Source organism: Balaenoptera physalus, assembly GCF_965194825.1.
Source record: "Balaenoptera physalus genome assembly, chromosome: 10".
NCBI lineage: Eukaryota > Metazoa > Chordata > Mammalia > Artiodactyla > Balaenopteridae > Balaenoptera > Balaenoptera physalus.
Window position 1 is genome coordinate 105,772,633 of NC_138889.1, and position 26,535 is coordinate 105,799,167.

General features: G+C 42.6%; 1 long non-coding RNA gene and 1 pseudogene across 5 annotated transcripts in view; one reads left to right on the top strand and one right to left on the bottom strand.

The window, feature by feature from the left end:
- LOC309668009 overlaps nucleotides 1-26,518 on the bottom strand; it is a 30,345-nt gene extending 3,827 nt beyond the window's left edge. The window contains exons 1-5 of one of the 4 annotated variants that reach the window (XR_014268027.1): nucleotides 26,173-26,518; nucleotides 25,451-25,582; nucleotides 24,024-24,175; nucleotides 23,701-23,745; nucleotides 14,055-14,193 (exon numbers count right to left, since the gene is read on the bottom strand). This is a non-coding gene — a long non-coding RNA (uncharacterized lncRNA). Of the gene's footprint in view, nucleotides 1-14,054; nucleotides 14,194-18,455; nucleotides 23,746-23,822; nucleotides 23,931-24,023; nucleotides 24,176-25,450; nucleotides 25,583-26,172 lie in introns of those variants that run through there. The other 3 variants (XR_014268026.1, XR_014268028.1, XR_014268029.1) reach the window with 3 other exon arrangements.
- On the top strand, nucleotides 11,881-12,461 carry LOC309668007 (large ribosomal subunit protein mL40 pseudogene; annotated as a pseudogene). Its single transcript has one exon. The product of its transcript is annotated as a large ribosomal subunit protein mL40 pseudogene (transcript).
- Nucleotides 26,519-26,535: the final 17 nt, after the last annotated feature.

The window sequence follows — 26,535 nt, forward strand, 5'->3', positions numbered from 1 at the left end:
CTTCAAAACCAGAAGTGCTGATCAGTCCAGGTAGATGGCATAAATAAAATGAATACAGCTGAAGAAAATATTAGTGAACTGGAAGACCAAATTGAATAACTTTCCCAGAAGGAAGATTCAAAAAAAATTAGAAAACATAAAAGAAATAATATAAGTTACAGAGTATTAAAGTAGAAGTAAAAATACCCAGATAATAAGACTTCAGAAAGAGAAACAAAGTTGGAGAGGAGAAAATATTTGAAGAAATAATGAAAGTAAATTATACAGAATTTAAGAAAAGATCAAAAGACTTCCGTTTCTAACCAGGATATAGAGGTTTTCAGCAGACCAATGCTCCCACTGCAGAAATTAGAAGAAAAACAAAAAATTGCAAGAACTGTTTTTTTAAAGTCAGCAGAGAGCTATGACTCAATGAGATGAACTAAAATTCCAAAGAGAGAAGAGCTTTCATTCCTGAATAAGCTGAGGATCACTGGTCAAATATTTTTCTCTGGAGGCATTTGCCAATTCTGGACACAAAAGCGTAGCTCAGGCAAAGGAACATTACTGGGAGAAAGAGAAACCAGCAAAGATTTTGGTGGTCATGAGGAGCTGGAGGCTCCTGGAAGCCCCTAAAAGGTGGAGGGAGCAAAATCTTCTGCAGTTGCGTGGTGTTTAGGAGACAAAGTCCAATTACAGAAAGAGGGCCTGCCTGAAACAAAGGGGCCAGATTTTGAAGATATGTGGGGCGGGAGGTGGGAGAGTTAAACTCAAAACCTCCAAAAGACAGAATAAAACCTCCCACAGCCCACAGGTTGAGACAGAGAACGTCTAGGCTCTCATTCAAAAGCCCAGAAGGCTCATGCCTGAGAAATGAGGATGAAACAAAGGTAGATAGAGTATTCATAAAACTGGACCTTATCCCCAATCCAGCTCAATCCCTAACTTCATGTGATCAATTTCTTAGTGCAGGAGCCCAAACAGTAAATGTAGAACATCCTCTGGTGAAAAATTAAAGTCATCTGGATAAACGATAATGGTCCTTTGGGTGCAGCACATAAGAAGCTTGGAAGTTGCTAGTCTGTCCTAACAGCAAATAAAAAGGTGAACAAACTGAAAAATCAGCAACTCTTCTTGATGTGTAAGAGAAGTGAGGTCACAAGTGACAGAAGGTCACAGAGGGCCAGGGACCTGTGACAGTGAGGTCACAGAAGTGAGGGCAGCAAACTGCCACGCCCCAAATTGGAGAGAAAGACAGGCAAATATGGAGAATCAGATCTACCCAAGCAGAAACCCACAAGCTGAAACGTCCATGGGCACCAGTGCTGGGTAGGGAAACCTGAATTATAGTTGATGAATTGCTTGCAGCTCAGAGTGGACACTCCGAGTTAAAATCTCTAGGGGGACCCTGTCATAGGAGGATCTACTTATGGGAGATTTTCCAAGGGCTCTACCTGGTTCTCACAGTGAATATCAGAGAAAAAACCCTCATGCTCTGGCAAGGGGAGGGGAAAAGGAACCACTCTGAAATATGCCAAATATTCTGTTCTTAACAAGGTCTGCCTTCAGGAGAAAATGTTGAACCAGAGCCTAACCTGCTGGGGTTTTATCAGAACCTAACTGACCTTGAGGAAGGGAAGTACCCAACTCCAGACAATTCTAGCCATCCTGTCCCACCCTAGAGGGGTAAAAAAACAAAGAAACACATGTGAAGTTCACAGTCCAGAGGCACAGGCTCACTAAAAGAGTGAGACCTAATCATGGGACTATAGAATGCTTCCCCCCCTCCCACACTTTATCACCACATTACTAAAGGGCGATTTACAGCAGTTCCTTTTACCTAGTACATTATGCCTGGCTATCAAGAAAAAATGACAAGACATGCAAAAAGGAAAAAACAAAAACAAAACAAACAAAAAAAACCCACTACAGTTTGAAGAGACAGAGCAAGCATCAGAACCAACCTTGGCAGGGATGTTGGAAAGATCAGACCAGGAATTTGAAACAACTATGATTAATATGCTAATATGATGGCCAAAAGGGCTCTAAAGGATAAAGTAGACAGCATGCAAGAACAGATGGGCAATAATCAGAGAGAAGGAAATCCTAAGAAAGAACCAAAAGAAATGCTAGAGCTCAAAAACACTGTAATGTAAATGAACAGGCTTATTAGTAGACATGACACAGCTGAGGAAAGAATCTCTGGGGTTCAGGAGACATCAAGGGAAACCTCCAAAACTGAAAAAGCAAAAAGAACAAAGATGGAAAATAACAAAACAAACTATCCAAGGACCGTTGGACAACCATAAAAGTTATAACATACACATAATGGGAATAACAGGAAAAGGAGAAAGAGAAAGGAACAGAAGAAATATTTGAAACAATAATGACTTTTCCCAAATGAATGTCAGATACCAAACCACAGATTCAGGAATTTCAGAGAACATCAAGCAGGATAAATCCAAAAAAAATAAATAAATAAAATAAAACTATACACAGGCATATCATTTTCATACTACAGAAAATTAAAGATAAAGAAAAATACTAGAGATCCTAAGCCAGAGAGGAAAAAAATGCCTTACCTATAGAGAAACAAAGATAAGAATTATATCTGACTTCTCAGAAACCATGCAAGCAATAGAAGAAAGTAGAGTGAAATATTTAAAGTGCTGAGAGAAAAAAAAAAAACCAACCTAGAATTCTGTACTCTGTAAAATTATCCTTCAAAAGTGTAAGAGAAATAAAGACTTCCTCAGACAAAAACTGAGAGAACTTTTTGCCAGTAGACCTGCCATTTCTTTTAAAAAATGGTAAAAGAAGTTCTTCAGAGAAAAGGAAAATAATATAGGTCAGAAACTTGGATCTACATAAAGAAAGGAAGAATATCGAAGAAAGAATAAGTGAAGGTAAAATTAAAACTTTCAGTTTTCTTATTCTTTTTTTAAAAATGCTATTCTATTCTATTTATTTATTTATTATATTTGGCTGTTTTGGGTCTTAGTTGTGGCACTCGGGATATTCGTTGCGGCGCGTGGGCTTCTCTCTAGTTGTGGAGTGCGGGTTTTCTCTCTCTAGTTGTGGCACACGGGCTCCAGAGCACGTGGGCTCTGTAGTTTGTGGCATGTGGGCTCTCTAGTTGAGGCACGTGGGCTCAGTAGTTGTGGCGCATGGGCTTAGTTGCCCTGTGGCATGTGGGATCTTAGTTCCCTGACCAGGAATCAAACCCACGTCCCCTGCATTGGAAGGCGGATTATTTACCACTGGACCACCAGGAAGTCCCCCAGTTTTCTTATTCTTAATTGATCTAATAGATAACAGTTTGTTCAAATTAATAATAGTAACAATGTATACATATATAATGTATATTTATATATAAGTGACATGAATGACAGCAAAGGGACAGGAAGGAAGGGTTATGATTATTTTGCTATTGTAAGAAACTCATTACCCATGAGGTAGTATACTGTTATTTGAAAGTGGACCAGGATTAGTTGTAAATGTATATTACAAACTCTAGGGCAACCACTAAAAAAACTAAAAAAAGAAGTATAGCCTATATGCTAAGAAAGGAGAAAAAGTGGAATCATATAAAATGCTCAGTTAAAACCATGAGGGACTTCCCTGGTGGCACAGTGGTTAAGAATCCACCTGCTACTGCAGGGAACATGGGTTTGAGCCCTGGTCTGCCAAGATCCCACATGCCGCAGAGCAACTAAGCCTGTGCGCCACAACTACTGAGCCTGCGCTCTAGAGCCCGCGAGCCACAACTACTGAAGCCACACACCTAGAGCCCATGCTCCACAACAAGAGAAGCCACTGCAATGAGAAGCCCGCGCACCACAACGAAGAGTAGCCCCTGCTTGCCGCAACTAGAGAAAGCCCAAGTGCAGCAACAGAGACCCAACGTAGACAAACATAAATTAATTAATTAATTAATTAATTTGAAAAAATAAAACCATGAAAGGCAGAAAGAGAGTGGAATATAAAAATAGGAATAAAAAAGAAGGGCAATAAATAGAAAACAGTAACAAATATGGTCTAAAGGAACCAATCAAAAGACAGACATTGTCAGAGTGGCTCACAAAAGACCCAGTTATATTTTGTCTACAAGAAACCCACATTAAATATGAAGACATAGATTAAAAGTAAGCAGATGGAGAAAGATATTCCATGTTAACACTAATCAAAAGAAAGTAAAAAAAAAAAAAAGAAAGAAAAAGAAAGTAGTAGTAGCTATATTAATTTTAGACAAAGCAGGGATAAAGAGGGACATTACATAATGATAACATAATATTGTACATCAACATTTCAATTTTTAAAAATTAACACAAAACTAATCAAAGACAAGTGTAAGACCTAAAACTATAAAACTCTTAGAGGAAAATATAGGGCAAAATTTTCATGACATGGCATTTGGCAGTGATTTCTTGGATATATCCAAAGTCACAGGCAACAAAAGAAAAAAAAGACAAATTGGACTTTACAAAAATTAAACATTTTGTGCACCAAAAGCCAATATCAACAGAGTAAAAAGGCAACCCACAGAATGGGAGAAAACATTTGCAAATCATATATCTGATAAGGGATTAATATTCAGACTATACAGAGAACTCCTAAATCTCAACAACACCAAAAACTAAACAACCCAATTCAAAAATGGGCAAAGGACTTGAATAGACATTTCTCCAATAGAAATTTCTCCAACTAAATAACAAGTTAGGGACTTCCCTGGTGGTCCAGTGGTTAAGAATCCGCCTTCCAATGCAGGGGACGCAAGTCCAATCCTTGGTCAGGGAACTAAGATCCCACGTGCCACAGGGCAACTAAGCCCACGTGCCACAACTAGAGAGAAGCCCGTGCGCTGCAAGCAAGAGCCCACGCACAGCAATGAAGATCCTGCATGCTGCAACTAAGACCCGACGCAGCCAAATAAATAAACAATTTTAAATAAATAAATAAATAAATAACAAGTTATTTAATGCATATCATCAAACTGATTCTAACGTTTTTATGGAGAGGAAAAGATCAGAATAGCCAACATACTATTAAAGGAGAAAAACAAAGTTGGAGGACTGACACTACCCAACTTATTGTAAAGCTACAGTAAACAAGACAGTGTGGTATTGATGAAGGAATAGACAAATAGATCAGTGGAACAGACTAGAGAGCCCATAAACAGACCCACATAAATGTAGTCAATTCATCTTTGACAAAGGGGCAAAGGCAAAACAACGGATAGAAGATAGTCTCTTCAATAAATAGAACTAGACATCCACGTGCAAAAAAAAAAAAAAAAAAGGAAAGAAAGGAAAAGGCACAAACCTTACACCCTTCACAAAAATTAACTCAAAATGGATCACTGACCTCAATGTAAAATGCAAAAGTATAAAACTCCAAGAAGATAACATAGGAGAAAATCTAGATGGTCTTACGTTTCTAAATGACTTTAGATATGACACCAAAGGCACAATCCATGAGAGAAAAAATTGAAAAGCTGGACATAATTAAAATTTTAAAATTTCTTCTATGTAAAAGACACTGCCAAGAGAATGAAAAGACAAGACACAGACTGGAAGAAAATATTTGCAAAGTACATATCCGACAAAGGACTGTTATCCAATGTATACAAAGAACTCTTAAAACTCAACAATAAGAAAACAAACAACATGATTCAAATATAGTCCTGGGGACTTCCCAGGCGCAGTGGTTAAGAATCCACCTGCCAATGCAGGGGACGTGGGTTCGAGCCTTGGTCTGGGAAGATCCCACATGCTGTGGAGCAACTAAGCCCGTGTGCCACAACTACTGAGCTTGTGCTCTAGAGCCCGCGAGCCACAACTACTGAGCCCGCACGCCACAACTACTGAAGTCAGCGAACCTAGAGCCCGTGCTCCGCAGCAAGAGAAGCCACCGCAATGAGAAGCCCACGCACCGCAAGGAAGAGTAGCCCCCGCTCACCACAACTAGAGAAAGCCCACGTGCAGCAACAAATACCCAATGCAGCCAAAAATAAAATAAATAATAAATTTATTTTAAAAAACCTTCAACAATAAGAAAACAAACAACATGATTAAAATACAGTCCTGTCTTAGTCCACTTTGGCTGCTACAGCAGATCATATATTGGGTGGTCTATAAACAACAGAAATTTATTTCTCACAGTTCTGGCGGCTGGAAGTCCAAGATCAGGATGCGACTATGGTCAGGTTCTGGTAAGGACCTGATTCCTGGTTCATAGATAACCATCTTCTCACTGGAACCTCACATGGTGGAAAGGCAGAGGGAGCTTTCCGGGTCTTCTTTATAACGGCACTAATAGCATTCATGAAGGCAGAGCCCTCATGACCTAATCATATCCAAAGGCCCCCACCTCCTAATGCCATCACATTGGAGGGTAGAATTTCAACATATGAATTTTGAGGGTATGCAAACATCCGGTCTACAGCAGGGCCAAAGACTTTAACAGACACCTCACCAGAGAAGATATAAAGATGGCAAATAAACACAGTAAAGGATGATCTGCATCATTTGTCATCGGGGAAATGCAAATTAAAACAATTAGATAACACTACACATCCTTAAAACGGCGAAAATTCAGAACACTGATAACACCAAATACTGGCAAGGATGTGGAGCAACAGGAACTCTTATTCATTGCTGGTGAGAATGCAAAATGGTACAACCACTTTGGCAGTTTCGTACAGATCTAAATATACTCTTACCATATGATCCAGCAATTGCACTCCTTGGTACTTATCCAAAGGAACTGTAAACATATGTCCAGACAAAAACCTGCAGAGGGATGTTTATAGTACCTTTTATCATAATTGCCAAAACTTAGAAGCAACCAAGATATCCTTCAGATGAACAGATAAAAACTGTGGTGCATCGATACAATAGAATATTATTTAGCACTAAAAAGAAATGAGCTAGCAAGCCATGAAAAGACATGGTGGAACCTGAAATGCATATTACTAAGTGAATCTAAAAAGGTCACATACTGTAGGAGTCTAACTATATGACACTCTGGAATAGTCAAAACTATGGAGACAATAAAAAGATCAATGGTTGCCAGAGGTTAGTGAGAAGAGAGAGGGGGATGAATAGGTTAAGCACAGAGGATTTTTAGGACAGTGAAATTACTCTATATGGTACTATAATGGTGGGTGCATGTTATTATACATTTGTACAGCACCAGGTGGGAACTCTAATGTAAATTATGGTCTTTGGATGATAATGATGTGTCAATGTAGTTAATCATTTGTAACAAATGTACCACTCTGCTGGGTGATATTGATAATGAGGAAGGCTACGCATGTGTGGGGACAGGAGGTATATGGGAAATCATGGTAACTTTCTCTCAGTTTTGCTATGAACCTAAAACTGCTCCAAAAAACAAAGTCTATTTTTTTTAAATTTATTTATTTGGTTGCACTGGGTCTTAGTTGTGGCAGGCAGGCTCCTTAGTTGCAGCAGGCAGGCTCCTTAGTTGTGGCTCCAGGGCTCCTTAGTTGTGGCATGTGAACTCTTAGTTGCAGCATGCATGTGGGATCTAGTGCCCTGACCAGGGATCAAACCCGGGCCCCCTGCACTGGGAGCACGGAGTCTTATCCACTGCACCACCAGGGAAGTCCCTGAAGTCTATTTTTTTTTTAAATAATTGTTCTTTTGTACAAAATATCCAACACACAATCAATATTTACTAGACATGCAAAGAGGCAGGAAAATAAGACCAACATTCAAAAGAAAAAAAAAAAAGAACAGAAATTAGAAGCAGAGTCACAGATAATTCAGAAATTGCAATAAGTAGACACAGACTTTATCATTAATATGTTAAAGAAAATACAAGAGAAGAAGAGAAAACGGATGAAAAGATGTAGCAGAATTTCCCTAGAGAATCAGAATCTATTACCAGAAAAAGTCCAATGGACAGATATAATTTCTGAAATTGAGAACTCATCGGATGGACGTAGTAGCTTTGTGTTGTATTTTTGGCTAAGATGGAAATACATGTTCCAAAACCCCCCTTTCTTTTGTGGTCCTGGGTCAGAGTTGGTCCAAAGAGACAACTGTGAGAGTTTGAGGAAGCAGAAGTAATGAAGCAGCCCTTGCACTTTGGTTAAAGATGCCAGACTGTCCAGCTCTTCTTTCCAACCGCTGGCCCTGCTACCCAACAGCAACACCCAGCCCAGCACCAGATGCAGAGGCAGCAACCTTCCCTAGACATCTGTACCAGCTACACTTTCTGGTCCAAGTCTGGCAGCTGATGTGCCCGACTCCCCAGATTCCTATGGTGCCTACTCTAATACATTGCCTCTTCTCTCTCCCTATAGCCTGATAGGGTATTCCTATGAGCAGCTAACCAAGGAAGAAAAACTTTGGGCCTGGTTTACAAGCGGTTTGGCATAACATGTTGACACTGTCTGAACTTACACAGCTGCGGCACTACAGCCCCACTGAGGGCTGGTCCTGAAAGACACTGGTGAAGGGAAAGACGCCCAGGAGACAGAAACTTGAGAAGCACACTTTGTGGCTCACTTTTTCTAGAAAGAGAGATAGCTAAAGGTACAGACCTACACTGATTCATGAAGAGATAACCATGATTTAATTGGATGGCCAGGGACTTGGGAGAGATGTGATTGGAAAATTGGTAGCAAGGAGGTCTAGGAAAGAAATAGGTGAATGGACCTCTCTGAAGTGGCACAGAATGTGAAGATATTTTGCTCTGTATGAATGCTCACTGAGAAGTCAAACAGCCCACTAAAATGGGCAAAAGGCTTGAACAAGTTCATCAAAAAAGAGGACATTCCAGGGAATTCCCTGGTGGTCCTGTGGTTAGGACGCGGCACTTTCACTGCCAGGGCCCAGTTTCGATCCCTGGTGGGGGAACTAAGGTCCCGTCAGCCATGCCACACGGCCAAAAAAAAAAACAATTGTGCACTTTATTGCACACATTTTAGCCTCAATTTTAAAAATTAAATTAAAACCTTACAGAAAGCATCATCCTAAAAAGAAAAACATTAGAATTATTCCCCTGGAAATCAGGAGTGTCTTAGTCAACCCAGGCTGCCATAACAAAATAATAGAGACTGGGTGGCTTAAACAACAGACAATTATTTCTCACAGTGCTGGAAGCTGGGAAGTTCAAGATCAAGGTGCTCCCAGATTCAGCTCCTGTGAAAACCCTCTTCCTGGCTTGCAGATGGCTGCCTTCTCACTGTGTCCTCACAAGGAGGAGAGGGAAACCTGGTCTCTCCTCTTCCTCTAATAAGTACACTAATCCCATCATGAAGGCTCCACCCCTATGACATCATCTAAACCTGATTACCTCCCAAAGGCTCCACCTCCAAATCCCATCATACGAGGGGTTAGGGCTTCAACATGAATTTTGTGGGGACACATTCAGTCCATAACAGAGCCCAACTGTGTCTTTAATAGATTCACTTAGGCTGCATTTCCCCCAATAAAATGCTTCCTGTGCTTTTTTTAGCTCTATTAAAATAAGCCTAAAGGATCACAAAGAATGAAATCAGTAAACCAAATTTCACGGCCTGCTGGCTAAGCAAGACTTCTCCATACTAACTGGTTGCTGTCAGGGCAATTCCTTGGCTTTATTGCTTTTCCCACTTGCTTCTGTCCAGGAGGATCCCAGTGATGCCTATGGCAGCCAGGCCCACTCCTAGGACGCCTGCTGCCACACTTACTATCATGACCATGTCAGTGGCCTCCAGCAGAAGAGAAGGAGAGGTTCACACTCAACATCGGGGGTCTGATCATGGATACATACACTCATCCTAAAATCCAAATAGAATCTCAAAGAGCTCCAAATAGCCAAAACAATATATTTATTTAATTTATTTATTTAATTTATTTATTTTTGGCTGCATTGGGTCTTTGTTGCTGTGCGTGGCCTTTCTCTAGTTGTGGCGAGTGGGGGGCTACTCTCTTCGTTGTAGAGCACGGGCTCTAGACATGCAGGCTTCAGTAGTTGTGGCACACGGGCTCAGTAGTTGTGGCGCACGGGCTTTGTTGCTCCACAGCATGTGGGATCTTCCTGGACCAGGGCTCAAACCCATGTCCCCTGCATTGGCAGGCAGATTCTTTAACCACTGTGCCACCAGGGAAGCCCAGCCAAAACAATACTGAAAAAACAAACAAACACACAAAAACAAAAAACAAAAAAACCTCAAAGTCCTAGGACTTATACGTCCCAATTTCAAAACTTACTATAAACCCATAGTAATCAAAACAGCATGGTATTGGCATAAAGATAGATGTACAGATCAATGGAATAGAATTGAGAGTCCATTAAAAAAAACATATATCTATGGTCAACTGATTTTTGACAAGGGTGCCAAGAACATTCAGTGGGGGAAAAAATAGTCTCTTCAAGAAATGGTGCTGGGGCAGCTGGATATATCCACATGCAAAAGAATGAAGTTGGACCCTCACTTCACACCATATGCAAAATTTAACCCAGAATAAAACATGTGGGTAAATCTTCATGACCTTGCATTTGGCAGTGGTTTCTTGGATATAAAACCAAAGGCATAGGGCTTCCCTGGTGGTGCAGTGGTTGAGAATCTTCCTGCCAATGCAGGGGACATGGGTTCGAGCCCTGGTCTGGGAAGATCCCACGTGCCGCGGAGCGGCTGGGCCTGTGAGCGACAATTACTGAGCCTGCGTGTCTGGAGCCTGTGCTCCGCAACAAAAGAGGCCGCGATAGTGAGAGGCCCGCGCACCGCGATGAAGAGTGGCCCCCGCTTGCCACAACTACAGAAAGCCCTCGCACAGAAACGAAGACCCAACACAGCCATAAATTAAAAAAATAAATAAACAAATACTTAAAAAAAAAAAACCAAAGGCACAGGAAACAAAAGAAAAAAATAGACAAATTGGACTTCAAAATTTAAAACTTTTGTGTATCAAAGAACACTATCAAGACAGCGAAAAGACAACCCACAGAAGAGGAGAAAATATTTGCAAATCATACCTCTGATAGGTCTAGTATCCATAATGTATAAAGAATTCTTACAACTAACCAACAAAAAGAAAATACTCAATTAGCAAATGGGCAAAGGACTTGAATAGACATTTCTCCAAAAAAGATACACAAATAGCCAAAAAGCACATGAAAAAAATGTTCAGTGTCATTGGTAAGTAGGTAAATGCAAATCAAAACCGCAATAAAAACCGCTTCACATCCACTAGAATGACTATAATCATAAATACAGAAAATAGCCAAGTGTTGGCTAGGATGCAAAGAAATTAAAACCATTCTACATTGCTGGTGGGGATATAAAATGGTGCAGCCACTGTGGAAAACACTTTGGCAATTCCTCAGTAAGTTAAATACAGAAGTACCATATCGTTCCACTCCTAGGCATATACTCAAAAGTGAAAACAGGTGTTCAAACAAAAACTCATACATGAATGTTCAGAGCAGTATTATCCACAATAGCCAAAAGGTGGAAACAACCCAAATGTCCATCGCTAATGAATGGGTAAATGAAATGTGGTATATCCATACATTGGAATATTATTCAGCCTCAAAAAGAAATGAAGTACTGATACATGTTGCAACATAGATGAACCTTGAAAACATTATGCTAAGAAGCCAGATACAAAAGGCCACATACTGTATAATGATTCTATTTATTTGAAATATTCAGAATAGGCAAATGCAGAAAATAGAGCAGGGATGGCCAGAGGCTGGGGCAAGGAGAATTGGGATTTCCTTTTGGAGTGATGAAAATATTCTGGAACTAGATAGTGGTAATGGTTTCATACATGGTGAACATACCAAATACCACTGAGTTATACACTTTAAAGTGGTTAGAAGGTCCCTGCTGGAGTGCCCCTGCGCCCCCCGAACCAGCTTCTGGGAGCTTGGCAGACACACATGAGAGACACCACCAGAGCTTCATTGTTGTGCTTCTGGGGACTTGTTCCCAAGAGAGCAGAGCCCCTGAGGAAGAGTAGGAGAAGCAGGAGAAAGAGGAAGAGGAAGAAGAAGGAGAAGGAGCAGAAGAAGAAGAAAAATCCAAACAAAAGGCCAAGCTGCAAAGGACGGCTTGAAAAAGAGGATGTCACGACAGGAAAAGGCCAGCCACGAGCTAATTCCCCTTAAGGATTTTATCACGCCTGTGAAGTTCCCAGGGAAAGTGAGACACCGGCCTGCGGTGCAGCTCCCCTTGGAGGAGAGCGAGCAGAGAGCTCTGCTTCTGAAGAAGTGGTCGCTCTACAACATGGAGATGGAGAAGGACGCCGTCAGGTCCATGCTTGAGGCCCGGCAGGGAGTCTGCAGGAGCTGCGGCTCACATCCCCGGAACGCCATGAGGCGGCCACCGAGCGGGACCCCAGTCTGTTCCCCTTTGAGAGACAGGGGCTAGAGTACACGCCACCGATCTCCAACTACCTGCCCCCGAAGGCAGGTACCACGACATCACCAAGGTGTACACACAGGTGGAGTTCAAGAGTTAAGAGCTGCAGGCAGCTGTCCACAGAACACGCTGGCCCTGAGAGCCGGAATGACCAGGGCTCAATGCTTGACTTGGGCCATTTGGACATCTAAGAACATATTGATTTATTACAGAGGGAGTCATTCTGATTGCACAGGATGAGCAAGAAATGTCTAGTACACTGGAAGCGTGGTAAGATGCATGCAGTTTTTGTTGTTTTTTTAATTGAGGTGTAGTTGATGTACCATATTGCGTGGGTTGCAGGTGTACAGTATAGTGATTCACAATTTTTAGAGGTTGTGCACCATTTATAGTTACGGTAGAATATTGGCCGTGTTCCCTGTCTTGTACAGTATATCCTGTGGCTTTCTTATTTTCTTTTTTCTTTTTTTGGCCATGCCACGTGACTTGTGGGGTCTTAGGTCCCTGACCAGGAATTGAACCCGAGCCCTCGGTAGTGAAAGAGCTACGTCCTAACTACTGGACTGCCAGGGAATTCCCTTCATCTATTTTTTTAAATTGAAGTATAGTTGATTTACAATGTTGTCTTGGTTTCTGGTGTACAGCAAAGTGATTCAGTTATACACGTATTTTATATATATACACACACACACACATATACATATTCTTTTTCAGATTCTTTTCCATTATAGTTTATTACAAGATATTGAATATAGTTCCCTGTGCTATACAGTAGAACCTTGTTTTCTAATCTATTTTATATGTAGTAGTGTGTATCTGCTAATCCCAAACTCCTAATTTACCCCTCCTGTCCCCTTTCCCCTTTAGTAACCAAGACATGAAAGCAACCTAAGTGTCCATCGACAGATGAATGGATAAAGAAAATGTGATATATATATATATATATATATATATATATATATATATATATATATAATGGAATATTACTCAGCCGTAAAAAAGAATGAAATAATGCCATCTGCAGCAACATGGATGGACCTATAGATTATCATGCTAAGTGAAGTAAGTCTGACAAAGACAAATATCATGTGATATCACTTATATGTGTAATCTAAAAAAAGATACCAATGAACTTATTTACAAAACAGAAACAGACTCACAAACAAAGAAAACAAACCTTGTAGCTTATTTTATATATAATGGTTTGTACCTCTTGATCCCCTGCCTCTGTGTTGCCCTTCCCCACTTCCCTCTCCCCACTGGTAGCCATCAGTTTGTCCTCTATATCTGTGAGTCTGTTTCTTTTTTGTTGTGTTCACCAGTTTATTTGTTTTAGATTCCACATATGGGTGATATCATACAGTAAAAACAAACAAAAACAAATAAAATAAATTGGTTAAAATGGTGAATTTGATGTTTTGTGTATTTTAGCACAATTTTTTTTAAGTCAAGAGAAGGTACTAAGTCTGGGTAATTCAGCGTCTCAACAAAGGCAGATTGATGCGTTGGCTTCTCTGTGAATCTCACTTTCTCTTCATGGTTTCAAGATGGCTGCCACAGCTTTAAGCTTCTCATCTTCCCATGACAATATCCAAAGAAGGTAGGCAGAGGCTTCTCCTTGATGTCCTCACTTATTTTCTCAGGGAGGAAAATATTTCCCAGGAGCCCTCCAGCAGCCTGCCCCTTAGATTCTCATTGGCTAGAGCCAGGTCACATGCAGACCCACAAACCAATCACTACAATAGGGATGGGATTCCAGGCCTTGGGTTAAACCAATTATGATTCATCCCGAGGCTGAGTGAGCGGCTCTCCTTCCCTTATCATCTTGCTGCCTAAAAAAAATTTGGACTCTGTTAGGAAGGAAGAAGAGGAACCCAGCTGGGACTTCCCTGGTGGCGCAGTGGTTGAGAATCCGCCTGCAACTGCAGGGGACGCAGGTTCGAGCCCTGGTCCGGGAAGATCCCACATGCCCTGGAGCAACTAAGCCCGTGCACCACAACTACTGAGACTGCGCTCTAGAGCCTGCGAGCCACAACTACTGAAGCCCACGCATCTAGAGCCCGAGCTCTGAAACAACAGAAGCCACCGCAATGAGAAGCCTGTGCACCGCAACGAAGAGTAGCCCCCGCTCTCCGCAACTAGAGAAAGCCCGTGCGCAGCAATGAAGACCCAACAATGAAGACCCAATGCAGCCAAAAAGATAAATTAATTAATTAATTAATTTTAAAAAAAGAGGAACACAGCTATTTGTTAGGCGATGGTGTATGCCACATCCTCCTCTTACAATAATATCACCTTAAATATCCTTTGGAAATACCCATACATCACTCTCAAAAAAGTCGTTCATTTGGGGTGATCCCACCCCCAAAGCATCAGAAGTGGACAATAAGCCAAAAGGTTGGTCCAAGATGGGTATATGACCTAGCCTCACTAATAACAGGCATCCTCTGAACTTTCCTAGGATTTACTGGACAAGTTGCATTCACTCCCTGCTGAGCTTGATAAACTACCAGATTATAAACCTGAAGTCACTATGTGTTCATCTCTGCCACCACATAGTGGATTCTCCCTGGAAATGAAGCCAATACAGAGGACAGAGCCTGGAGATAGAGAGAAATGACATTCCCAAAAATATGTGTGCTTCTGAATCCAGCTGTGCCTGAAGCCAGTGTAGCTCAGGACTTTTCATATATATGGGCAAATACTTTCTCTTTTTCACTTGACCCAGTTTGCATTTGGTTTTTTATCATGTGCAGTTGAAGAGTCCTTAATAATACAGGAGACCAGCAGGGACCAGATCATAAAAGGCTTGAAAGTGGGGCTGCTAATAATTTTGGACTTTATCCTTGAGTAACTGGGAACCATGGATGAATTTTAAGTAAGGGAAAGACATGACCAGATATGTGAGACATGGTCCCTATTGTGGAAACTGGGGAGTCCTTCCCTCTGCCCTAGAATAAGCCAAAGTCAGATCGGCCACATGTTATACTGTTTAAATCAGGAAGAATTACCAAATCCCCCAACCCCACCACTATCAACTTTTATCAGAGGGAGACTCTAAATCAAAAGAACTAATGAAAACTACTCCCTGGGTCATAAGTCAAGCAGCCATTGAAAGTGGGTATGGATTGGGACTTCCCTGGCGTCCAGTGGTTAGGACTCCGCACTTCTACTGCAGGGGGCGTGGGTTCGATCCCTGGTCGGGGAACTAAGATCCCACAGACTGTGCAGTGCGGCCATAAATAAACAAACAAATAAATAAAAGTGGGTATGGATTAATGATGCCCCCAAGACCCAAGCAGTGCAGGAAGGAATACTTTCTGAAAAGAGAGAGAGCCATGCAAATGGGGAAAACATTTTTTTAGACATTTATCCTTACTGCTTCCAGAAACTTTTTGGGGGTCTTTGAAAGATGTGCATACCTAGGAATAAAATCTAATAAGGGAACCAGCAGGCCCTGCAGCTCTCACTCTTCCAACTGAGCTAATAAAATTGGTGGGCCCACTATAGGCATCCTTGCTCTGGGTCCTAGAGGCCGTTCATCACCCATAGCTTGCTGGGCTGGCAGGAAGCGAGCATCAGTGCCCTTCCGGCTGAAGCCCAGGACCCTGCTCTCTTTAGACAACAGGATGCAGGAAGGAACCCAGAAGGAAAACCTCCTCCTGTGGAAGAGGGCTGGAGCCTTCCTTAGGAAGAGAGAAGTCGTCTTACATAGAGACTAAGAAGGAAGTTCATGTATACATGCTTGGTGCACCTGAGGACGGGAATGCCAAGTCAGAAGAAGAAAAGCATCCATGAAGATGGAGACAGACAGTCATATAGTGCTTTTCTGTGTGATGCGAGGGAATGTTCAAGTGTGCCAGGGCTGTCATCTCTGCTCCTCTTATAATGTAAATTCCTTCAGAAAACGCCCTAATTCAGTGTTTTGCAAACTTGTTTAGTGTGCATAGGAGTCACCTATAGGGCTCGTTACACGTATAGATTCCTGGGATCCTTCTATAGATTCTTTTTTAGTAGAAAAAGTGGGTAGCTGTTGTTTATACCTGTTCAGTATCCTTCACCCCTTCTTTTGGTATCCTTGGGGAAACAAAGTGAAGGACAAATGAGTAAGCACTTATTCATTAGCTCCCATCCCTGTTGGTCAACGATGGCCCCAGGGGCATACATTCCACCCTCTTCTAGGGTGCGCATATATTAGTGCTGAGTGGGTCTCCAAGCATCCCACACTGAGGGGTCAGAGAAGCCCCAGAGCAAGAAGTGAGAGGTGCAAAGTATGGGCAAGGTGCGGTCGGGCTGTACCTGTGCGAAGTTGGCAACAGTGGCTGGTAAAGAGGTGTGCCTGAGAAGATGTGAAGTAATGCACCAGAGTTTCCTGTATGGTCCACATCCTGAACTCTCAGATCTGTTCAGGCCCTCCATTAAGTCCAATCCATTACAAGAGCATATACAAGATAAGCTATATTAATTATCCTCCTGGTCTATACCCATTCTTGATTTCTCTCGCCTACACCCAGCATTGTGCTCACCTGGCAAGTGACCCTCAGGTGAAGAAAACACCACCATTAAGTGGTAGCACTAGTGGGCATTTGAACCCACACAGTTTGTCTCCAGAGCTTGGGCTTTTAACCACTACAATGCCTATAGCACAGTGTTGAGGAAAGTTTCCAGGTAGGTGGCATCCAGTTTCAGTGAGAAAAAAATGCCATAACTGCTTCGGGATGTCGACCACAAACAAGGAGGCTGGTACACACACCACCAAAAGCAAAAGTGACCAAAGAAAAATAAATTGGACTACATCAAAACTTAAAACTTTTGTGCTGCAAATTAAGAGACTAAAAAGACAATTCACAGAATAGAAAATATTTACAAATCATATATCAGAGAAGGGTCTAGGTTCCAGACTGTATAATGAACCCTTACAACTCAACCATACAAAGAGTAATAACCTAATTTAAAAACAAGCAAAGAATTTGAATAGACATTTTTCCAAAGGAGATACACAAATGGGGAAACAGCACATGAAAAGATGTTCAACATCATTAGTCATTAGGGAAATGCAAGTCAAAACCGCTATGATATACCGCTGTGCACCCACTAGGATGGCTGTAATATAAAAGATAGACAATAACAAGTGTTGGCAAGGACGTGGAGAAATTGGATTCCTCTTACGCTGCCGGTAGGAATGTACCGTGCAGCAGCTGTGGGAAACAGTTTGGCAGCTCCTCAATAAGTTAAACATAGAATTACCGTATCACTCAGCAATTCCACTCCTAGGCATACACCCAAAAGAACTGAAAACAGATGTGCAAACAAAGACTTGTACATAAATGTTCATAGCAGCACTGTTCACAGTAGTCCCAAAGTGGAAACAACCCAAATGTCCACTACGGATGAAGGGATGAGTAAAATGTGGTCTATATATACAACTGAATATTGTCCAGCAATAAAAAGAAATGGAGCACTGATACATGTTACAACAAGGATGAACCTAGGAAACATGCTAATTAAAAGAAATCAGCCACAAAAGGCCATACTGTATGATTCCATTTATATGAAATATCCAAAATACGCAAATTTATAGACAGGATGTAGATTAGTGGTTGCTGTGGGATGGGGGGTGGGGACAATGGCTAGTGACTGCTGATGAGTCTGGAGCCTCTTTTAGGAGGGACAAAAATGTTCTAAGATTAGATTGTTGTGACGGTTGTACAACTCTGTGACTATACTAAAAAAACATTGAATTGTACACTGTAAATGAGTGAATTGTATGGAATGTAAATTATATCTCAATAAAGCTATTTTAAAAAACCTGCAAGCCCCATGTCCTAGGAAACCCCTCAATCACTCAGGCAAACCAAGAGGGTTTGTCCTCCTAATGCCACCCTCAGCCATATAAAATTTTTTTCAAAAAAGAGCAAGGGGATTGGGGAGAAAATGCAGGGTCTGGAGTGTTATTCAGCTTCTTGCTGTGGCAAGGCTGTGTAATAAACAACCCCAAAATGCAGTTGTTTAGAAAAGCAAACACTGGGGACTTCCCTGGCGGTCCAGTGGTTAAGACTCCGCGCTTCCACTGCAGAGGGCTCGGATTTGATCCCTGGTTGGGGAACTGTGATCCTGCATGCTGCGTGGTGCAGCCAAAAAAAAAAAAAAAAAAAAGAAAAGCAAACATTTATTTCTTGCTCACAGGTCTGTGGGTCAACTGTGCCTCTACTGGGCCAGCTGGACTTGGGTGTCTCCCATTCTAGGACCCAGGCTGAAGAAACAGCATTTCCCTGGGGCATGCTCTTCTCATGGTGGATGGCACAGCAGAAAAGGCCAAGGCATGTCACACAAACATGCATGAAGCCTCAGCTAGGATATAGCTTACCTCATGCCCGCTTACACTCCATTGGACGAGGCAAGTCTGCCAAGCCCAAAGTCAGTGGGATGGATAAATATTCACTGCCTAATGAGAGGCACTAAAAAGTCTCAAGGCAGCGGGGCTGGGCCTGTAATCTTATTATGGGGGGAGTGGAATAGTTGGAAATAAGCCAATCTACCACAGCCAATGGGCCAAATACTTGCCATTCCTTCACTATGAGACGTTTGTCTAATGTCTGCTGCATTGGGAGCCTTTTTTCTTTAATAGAAATGACTGTATATTAAATTCTGATTGTAAAAGTAAAAAAATCAGACAATACAGAAAACTTTAAAATGTAAAAGCTATAATCCCACCATTCAGGGTTAACCAACGTTAACAGCTTAGTGTTTATTGTTATACAATTTCTTACATATATATAATCACACTGATGTTATTTTTAACATAATTAGGATTACGATATACATACCGTTTTGTAATCTCTATTGTCAGTTAAAATTTCATGAATACCTTTCTATATAAAAATATGTCATCGCAATTTTTAAAATAAATTTATTTATTTATTTTTGGCTGCGTTGGGTGTTCGTTGCTGCGCGGGGGCTTTCTCTAGTTGCAGCGAGCAGGGGCTACTCTTCGTTGCAGCATGCAGGCTTCTCACTGCGGTGGCTTCTTTCGTTGCAGAGCACGGGCTCTAGGCACGCGGGCTCAGTAGCTGTGGCGCACGGGCTCAGTTGCTCCACGGCATGTGGGATCTTCCCGGACCAGGGCTCAAACCCGTGTCTCCTGCATTGGCAGGCGGATTCTTAACCACTGCGCCACCAGGGAAGTTCCTATCATCGCTATTTTTAATGTTTATATTTTTTCACCAATAATTCTGCCATCATAGCAGACGTATTTCCATTTCTCATGTTTACTTCCAATCTGTAGCAATGTTATTCAATTTTTTGCTTCAACATAATCATAGTGTACAGGTGGTCCCTGGCTCACGATGGTTTGATTTATGATTTTCGACTTTATGATGGGCGGAAAAGGATATACATTCAGTAGAAACCATACTTTTTGAATTTTGATCCTTTCCCAGGCTAGCTATATGCAGCCTCTCTCGCGATGCTGGGCAGCGGTAGCCACAACTCCCAGTCAGCCACATAATCACAAGGGTAAACAACCATTCCGTACTCAGACAACCATTCTGCTTTTCACTTTCAGTACAGTATTCAATAAGACATGAGAAATTCAACATTTTATTATTAAATAGGCTTTGTGTTAAATGATTTTGCCCAACTGTAGGCTAATGTTTAAGAAAGGCTAGGCTAGGCTACGATGATCAGTAGGTTAGGTGTATTAAATGCATTTTCTACTTACAATACTTTCAACTTGAAACAGGAAGGAAGGGGGCAGGGCACGATCTTTATTTATTTATTTATTTATTTTAATTTATTTTATTTATTTTTGGCTGCGTTGGGTCTTCGTTGCTGTGCGCGGGCTTTCTTTAGTTGCAGTGAGTGGGGGCTACTCTTCATCGCAGTGCGCGGGCCTCTCACTATCGTGGCCTCTCTTGTTGCGGAGCACAGGCTCCAGATGCGCAGGCTCAGTAGTTGTGGCGCATAGGCTTAGTTGCTCCGTGGCATGTGGGATCTTCCCGGACTAGGGCTCGAACCCGTGTCCCCTGCATTGACAGGCAGATTCTTAACCACTGCGCCACCAGGGAAGCCCAAGATCTTTAAAAGAATGACATAGCCATAGGACATAACAAAAACTGGTTAGAACCAACTAGGTCCAAGATGGCGGAAGATTCGACTGCCAGTAGACCTTGAGCCTCAATATGTGCTCATTGTAATACATTAGCATATGCTAAATGACACACCCACCAGTGCCATGGCAGTTCTGAGGCTAACCATAAAAGGTCAAAAAGTGGGCGGTGTCCCAATCCCTGGAAATCTCTGCCCCTTCCCCAAAATAGTTGGAATAATCCTCCCTCTCGTTAGCCTATGAAATTACCCAGCCCATAAAAACTAACCACAGCATAAATATTTTGGGGCCTCTCGCCTTCTAAGATGGCCCACACTCTGTCTGTGAAGTGTGTTTCTCCCAAGGCCCTTCTCACCTTTTGAGACAGACCGCGTTCGTCTATGGAATGTGTATCTCTCTAAATTAAGTCCACTTCTTAATAAATCGCTTTGTCTCTCACTGAATTCTTTCTGTGATGAGACATAAAAAACCTGAGCTTCATTAAGTCCTGAGGCCAGCTGTGTGATCTCAATTAAAAGACCGTGGGTTCAAGTCCGAATGTGAGTTGCACGGTTTCAAACTTAGGATGGGTTTATGGGGATGTAAATCGAGGAAGATCTGTGTATGTTTGTGGGTTTGCACACTTAACATTATTCCATAAATGATCTTCCATGTTGTTACAATCTGGAAATTTGTTCTTTGTGGTGCTACCACACCATCATTTAATTAGCCAATTCCTATTATTGGGCGTTGTGGTTATTTCTAGTATTTTACTATTATATTCATTCCAAAAATTCCTGTTGCATTCGATTGGCTGAGTTTTTTCTCCCTTCTTTTCCACCATTCTTCCCCTCACGTCAAGTGGAGGAGGGATGGCCATTGGCAGTTCCCAACTGTTGAGTTCAGTAGCGGTGTAGTAGTTCGGCAGCAGGAGCTTGCTGGTATAGATGTGTATCGTTCGTAGCCACTTCCCTATACAGTTACTGATAGCTGTCCTGAGTAGGGATGGCTTCCAGAAATTCTCCTAGTGCCCACTAAGCTGACTCAGGTCACTTTGTGACACCAAAGTGCAAGCCCAGAAGTCACCTGGTGATAGGAGTGTGGTCCACAGCGCCTGGCACCCGAGGCCCATGTGGGCAGTGGAAGAGAAACAAGGTTTGAAATGTACTGAGCTAGAAGCTAGTGGATGGGAAATGGTGGGAAATCTCCTGCTAAATGGGAAAAAAAAATATCTAACAAGGAGAGAATAAGGCTGATGCACAGAAAGAGGCGGAGACCAAGATGGAAAGATCGTACTGGTGGCGTTTGCATCCTGCCTGTCTCCCTGCCCTCCCCATGATCAGGCATTCAGCCCTTCCCTGAATTCATGAGCCAATAAATTCATTTTGTTTGAACAAGAGCTTTGCGGTGTAGACACCGAGCTGGTGCTAACACCATAGCTCCTGGAACAGTGCTGGAACTAGAAAGGTAGATGAGAAATAAACCTGCCCTCTGGGAACCCACAGACTGAGGAACTGGGAGATGCTGACAAGTGATTATAGCACGAGTTACACAGCAGAGGTGTTGAAGCTGACTCAAGAACCAAGAGAAGGGGACCCCGGGCTACACGCAAGAACTGAATAAGATTTCAGCAAGGAGTGAGAGTCTAAGTTTTAGGGAATGAATAGTTCAAGCAGTGACCGCTACTGTGACACCTTTGTTAGGTTATTTTTCTGCTTTCAGATGACTTTAAGGTAACCTATGGTAATAGGATTATTGAGCTAAAGAGCATGGACATATATTTATTATGGCTTTTGTAGACAGCTACAAAATGCCAAGGAAGTTAGGAGTGAAGCCACACCCCTCCTCTTAGCCTTCAAACAGCCCTCTCTTCATCTAGCTTCATTTCCCACAGCAGCCCGCCCCACCCGCCCCGCCCCGTCCTGTCTCATCACCAAGGCCCCCAATGCCAACAGTAAGAGCTGTATCAAAAGGAAATGCTTCCATTCCATGTCCTGTAATAACCTATCATGGAAAAGTATATAAATGTATATATATAGGGGCTTCCCTGGTGACACATGCCAATGCAGGGGGGACACGGGTTCAAGCCCTGGTCTGGGAAGATCCCACATGCCGTGGAGCAACTAAGCCCATGAGCCACAACTACTGAAGCCCGCACACCTACAGCCTGTGCTCTGCAACAAGAGAAGCCACCGCAAAGAGAAGCCAGCGCACGGCAAGGAAGAGTAGCCCCCAATCACCGCAACTAGAGAAAGCCCACGCGCAGCAACGAAGACCCAACGCAGCCAAAAATAAAATAAAATAAATTTATTTTAAAAAACAAATAAATATATAAAAGTCACGATACCCATTTTAAAAAATATATACTGAACAATAAAATTTGAAACAGTTTGAATCACTTTGCTGTACACCTGAAGCTAACAACATTGTAAATTAACTACAATTTTTTTTTTTAAATGTTAAACAAAAAAAAAAGGCAATGCTTCATCCCAGCTTGGGCCTCCAACCCAGGGGATGATGTGGGGAATGCGCTGGAGCAGCTAATTACTGCAACAGAGGCCATTGTTTTCAACTCTCCTATCTCTAGTCTGTCCTTCCCCTGTTTTAGGAATCTCATAATCCAAGGCCAAACTCACAAGTTGCAGACATACCTGTCTAGTAAATCTCTATCCTCTCTCCTCCACACGGGGCTAGCTCAGCAATTAAAATTCCAATTCCTTCAAAAAGGACTCAGCACGGACTACATAGCTGGGATGGGAACTGGTAACAACTCCATCTAAGATGGTCCAGAGTTTCCCCTCGGATGCTTGGTGCAGAGAGGGCTCCCTCAGCAGCAGGCATGATGGAAAAGAGCTGAAGCTTTGCAGTCAGAATCGCTCTGTGACTTGCAAGTCATTTGATCTCAAATGACTTATTTCTCTCGGATTCAGTTTGTGTGTGTGTGTGTGTGTGTGTGTGTGTGTGTATAAAAGCTAATAATATCTACTCTTTCATTCATTTAACAACTATTTAAAGTTCACTATGAGGCAGCGTGGTGGCGCTGTAGTGGAAAGAGCAAGGCCAGGGAACTGGCAGAACCAGAGTTGAGTCCTGCTTTTGCAACTGATTGGATTACATTCAATCTAGGGAAAGATGCAACATGAACCATTATTTTAGGGAACCCTAACAAAAAACGCTACCAAGTTCTGACACTATAATTTCTTATCTCTTGGAATTGTATTTTATAGTTATTAAAAGAGGTCTTTAGACTTACTGATATCTTGAGGTAGATTTTTATCATATATCATTCTTCATATATCTAAAAATAGAAAATGTAAGCAAAATAAATTGGTTAAGGTTGTCAAAGCCCTTGACCAAAGACCACCAGAAACACACTCATAGTCAAAAAAAGTCAGGTTTATTTAACTTGAAGCAGTAAGGAGAGTGCATCCTGGGGACACCCTTGTGTGTATCTCCTTAAATCTGGGCTTTTGTTCCACGGTTCTGCGGAGGGATTAGGGAAGTGGGGACCAGTTCCGGATTAAATGCTGTCAAGAGGAAGAGGCAATTCAGACTGGGTATCTTTATAATGCTTACCTAGGAGGCAGGAGGATTCACAGAGGGCTAGAGTTGTATCTTTGGTAAAGAAGCACCAATCGGGAATTCCCTGGTGGCCTACTGGTTAGGATTCCGGGGGGACCCAGGTTCAATCCCTGGTCAGGGAACATCCCACAAGCTGCGTGGTGTGGCTAAAAAAAAAAAAAAGGACCCAGTCACTCAGAGAAAGGCGAAGTCATTTTTGTGGTCACAAAGTGGCCCCATCTGAGCATCTAAGCATGTCTCATTCTAAGCACTGATAAATAACAAAATTCAACTGAATAAATCTGAAGATTTAACTGGCTTTATTTAATGATTCAGCATCCTATCCAGTAAACAGAAAAGTGCTCCACGGAATTGTACAAAATGGAAGGGTTTTACAGAAGGAAGGACGGGTGGCTAGGGAAGTTATTAACAAAAGGAAAGAACTGTTTCAGGCCAGGTCATATTCTTTTTTGGGGGAAGGGGACGGAAGGGGTCTTTATGCAGATTACCTCACTAGTGCTGATCAGGAAATTTCAGATTATCTGTTTATAGGTCACATTCCTGGGAGAGATTAAAACTGCAATTAAGTCTTGGTTTGCTGTCATGGGGGCAAATGACTCTGTTCTGGGGCCTGTTGTTTCTTCTTCTTCTTCCTTTTTAATAGCATGGTTTATTTTCTGCTGGTATCATCACTATCTGAATATCAGAAGGGCCATCTTACACTTTCTTAGCTCCAGACCAGGGATCCAACCCACGCCCCCTGCAGTGGAAGCACGGAGCCCTAACCACTGGACCGCCAGGGAAGTCCCCATCTTACTTTCTTGATAGTCTTAAAACTTCACATTGATGTCCATTAGAGAAAAAAGCACCCCCATTTCAAAGATGTTAAAATGTAGGGGAAAATGTTCATGCTAGATTTGATGAAATAGGATTCATGCTGTATTACCCTGGGCAAGTAATTTAACCCTTTAAGGCTCAACTTCCTGCTCTGTAAAATGGGAACAACACAATCTACTACATAAGACTTGTGAGGTCTAAGAAATAATGTCTACAAAGTGCCTGGTATAATACTGGCTGTATCGCTCAGGGTCCAACCAGGCAAACAGGAACCACTCTAAGAATGTAAAAACAGAGAATTTAATGCAGGGGATTGGTGACACGGGTGACAGGGGTGATGCAAGGGCTGAGAAGCCCAACAGCAGACAATGAGGCAACCCAGAGATTAGCAAAAACCAGAAGCTGCCCACACTCCTTAACTGGAGGGACAAATAGAGGAGGTGGAATTAGTGGAGCCTGGCAGGGAGGACCACCATCGGAAGTTGGAACCACAGCAGCCTATCCAGTAGGAGGTGGCGCCACAGGGGAGCCTCGCCTGCTGCTGGAGACCTGCCAGAGCCTGAGCAAGAGAGAGAAAGAGAAGAAATAACCTGGCTTTTTCATACCTCCTAACTTCCAGTCTCCTGCCAATGTCTCCCATTGGCCAAACCCAAGCCTGAAAGGCAGCTGTCCTGGAAGCCTGAGAAACTACACCCTGCAAGGCAATACAGAGCAGAGCAGAAGCGCAAGGAAGGGATCTGCAGCAAAAGGGTAGAGAACAACCATTAGATAGAAATAGGTTAAACAGGCTTGGTAATGCCTTTATTTGTAAAACCTTTAAAGTACTGGATACACGTGAAAATAACAAAATCATTCACTTAAAACCATACCATAATCCACATAAACTAGTTCACATCTCCCCTCCCACCCCAACCTACTACATTATTCTGATTACTGCTGTGTCTGGTCTAATACAGTGGCATTTTAAGACGGATTTTCAGTGTCAGGCATGTTCTCCACTGAAATCTCCTGAGGGCTTCTACAGCAGAGGGAGATGCCCATTCTATGTCACAGAGGTCAAAGCTCAGCCACAGTAGAATTATGATGCAGCAGCGTCATGGCAACTGGACGCTGATCTTGGAGCTCTCAAGGACTTCTGCGAGACCTGTGGGAAGGGTCACAATCTCTGGACTCACTTTTAAAAAATGGAAATCACAACCCTCGGGGTGGTTTACGCGCGCCCACAACACTCCACTTGGCTCTTCATCTTTCCATTCCCTTGTCCAGAAGGCTCCACAATGTTCTTTGAAATAAAGGATAAACTTGTCTAAGAAAAAAGATAACGTACCCAAGATCACAGAGCTAGCAAATCGGAAGGAATTCATTCTCTACTCTTCCCACGCCAAGGCGCTTTCCGCTCCCCCACCGTTTCTTTTCGCGCCCCGGACATCCTCTGGCGGTGGAAGGCTTGTTCAGGGAAAGGCAAGAGAGACCCCGCTCAAAATCCTGGGGCACTTGGTAGCGCTCTTCGTGCAGCCAACGTGCCCGACTGGCGTCTCAATAGAGGGCGACCCGCCAGGCTCGGCCGGCCGGCTCAGGACGCTTCCGGCTCGGGGGAGCTCAGGGTCCTCTCCCGCAGGCCCGCGACCCCCACCTCCGCGCCAGGGGGCAGCCGGAAGCCAGCTGCCCTGCCCGCCCCCTGCGGGTCGCG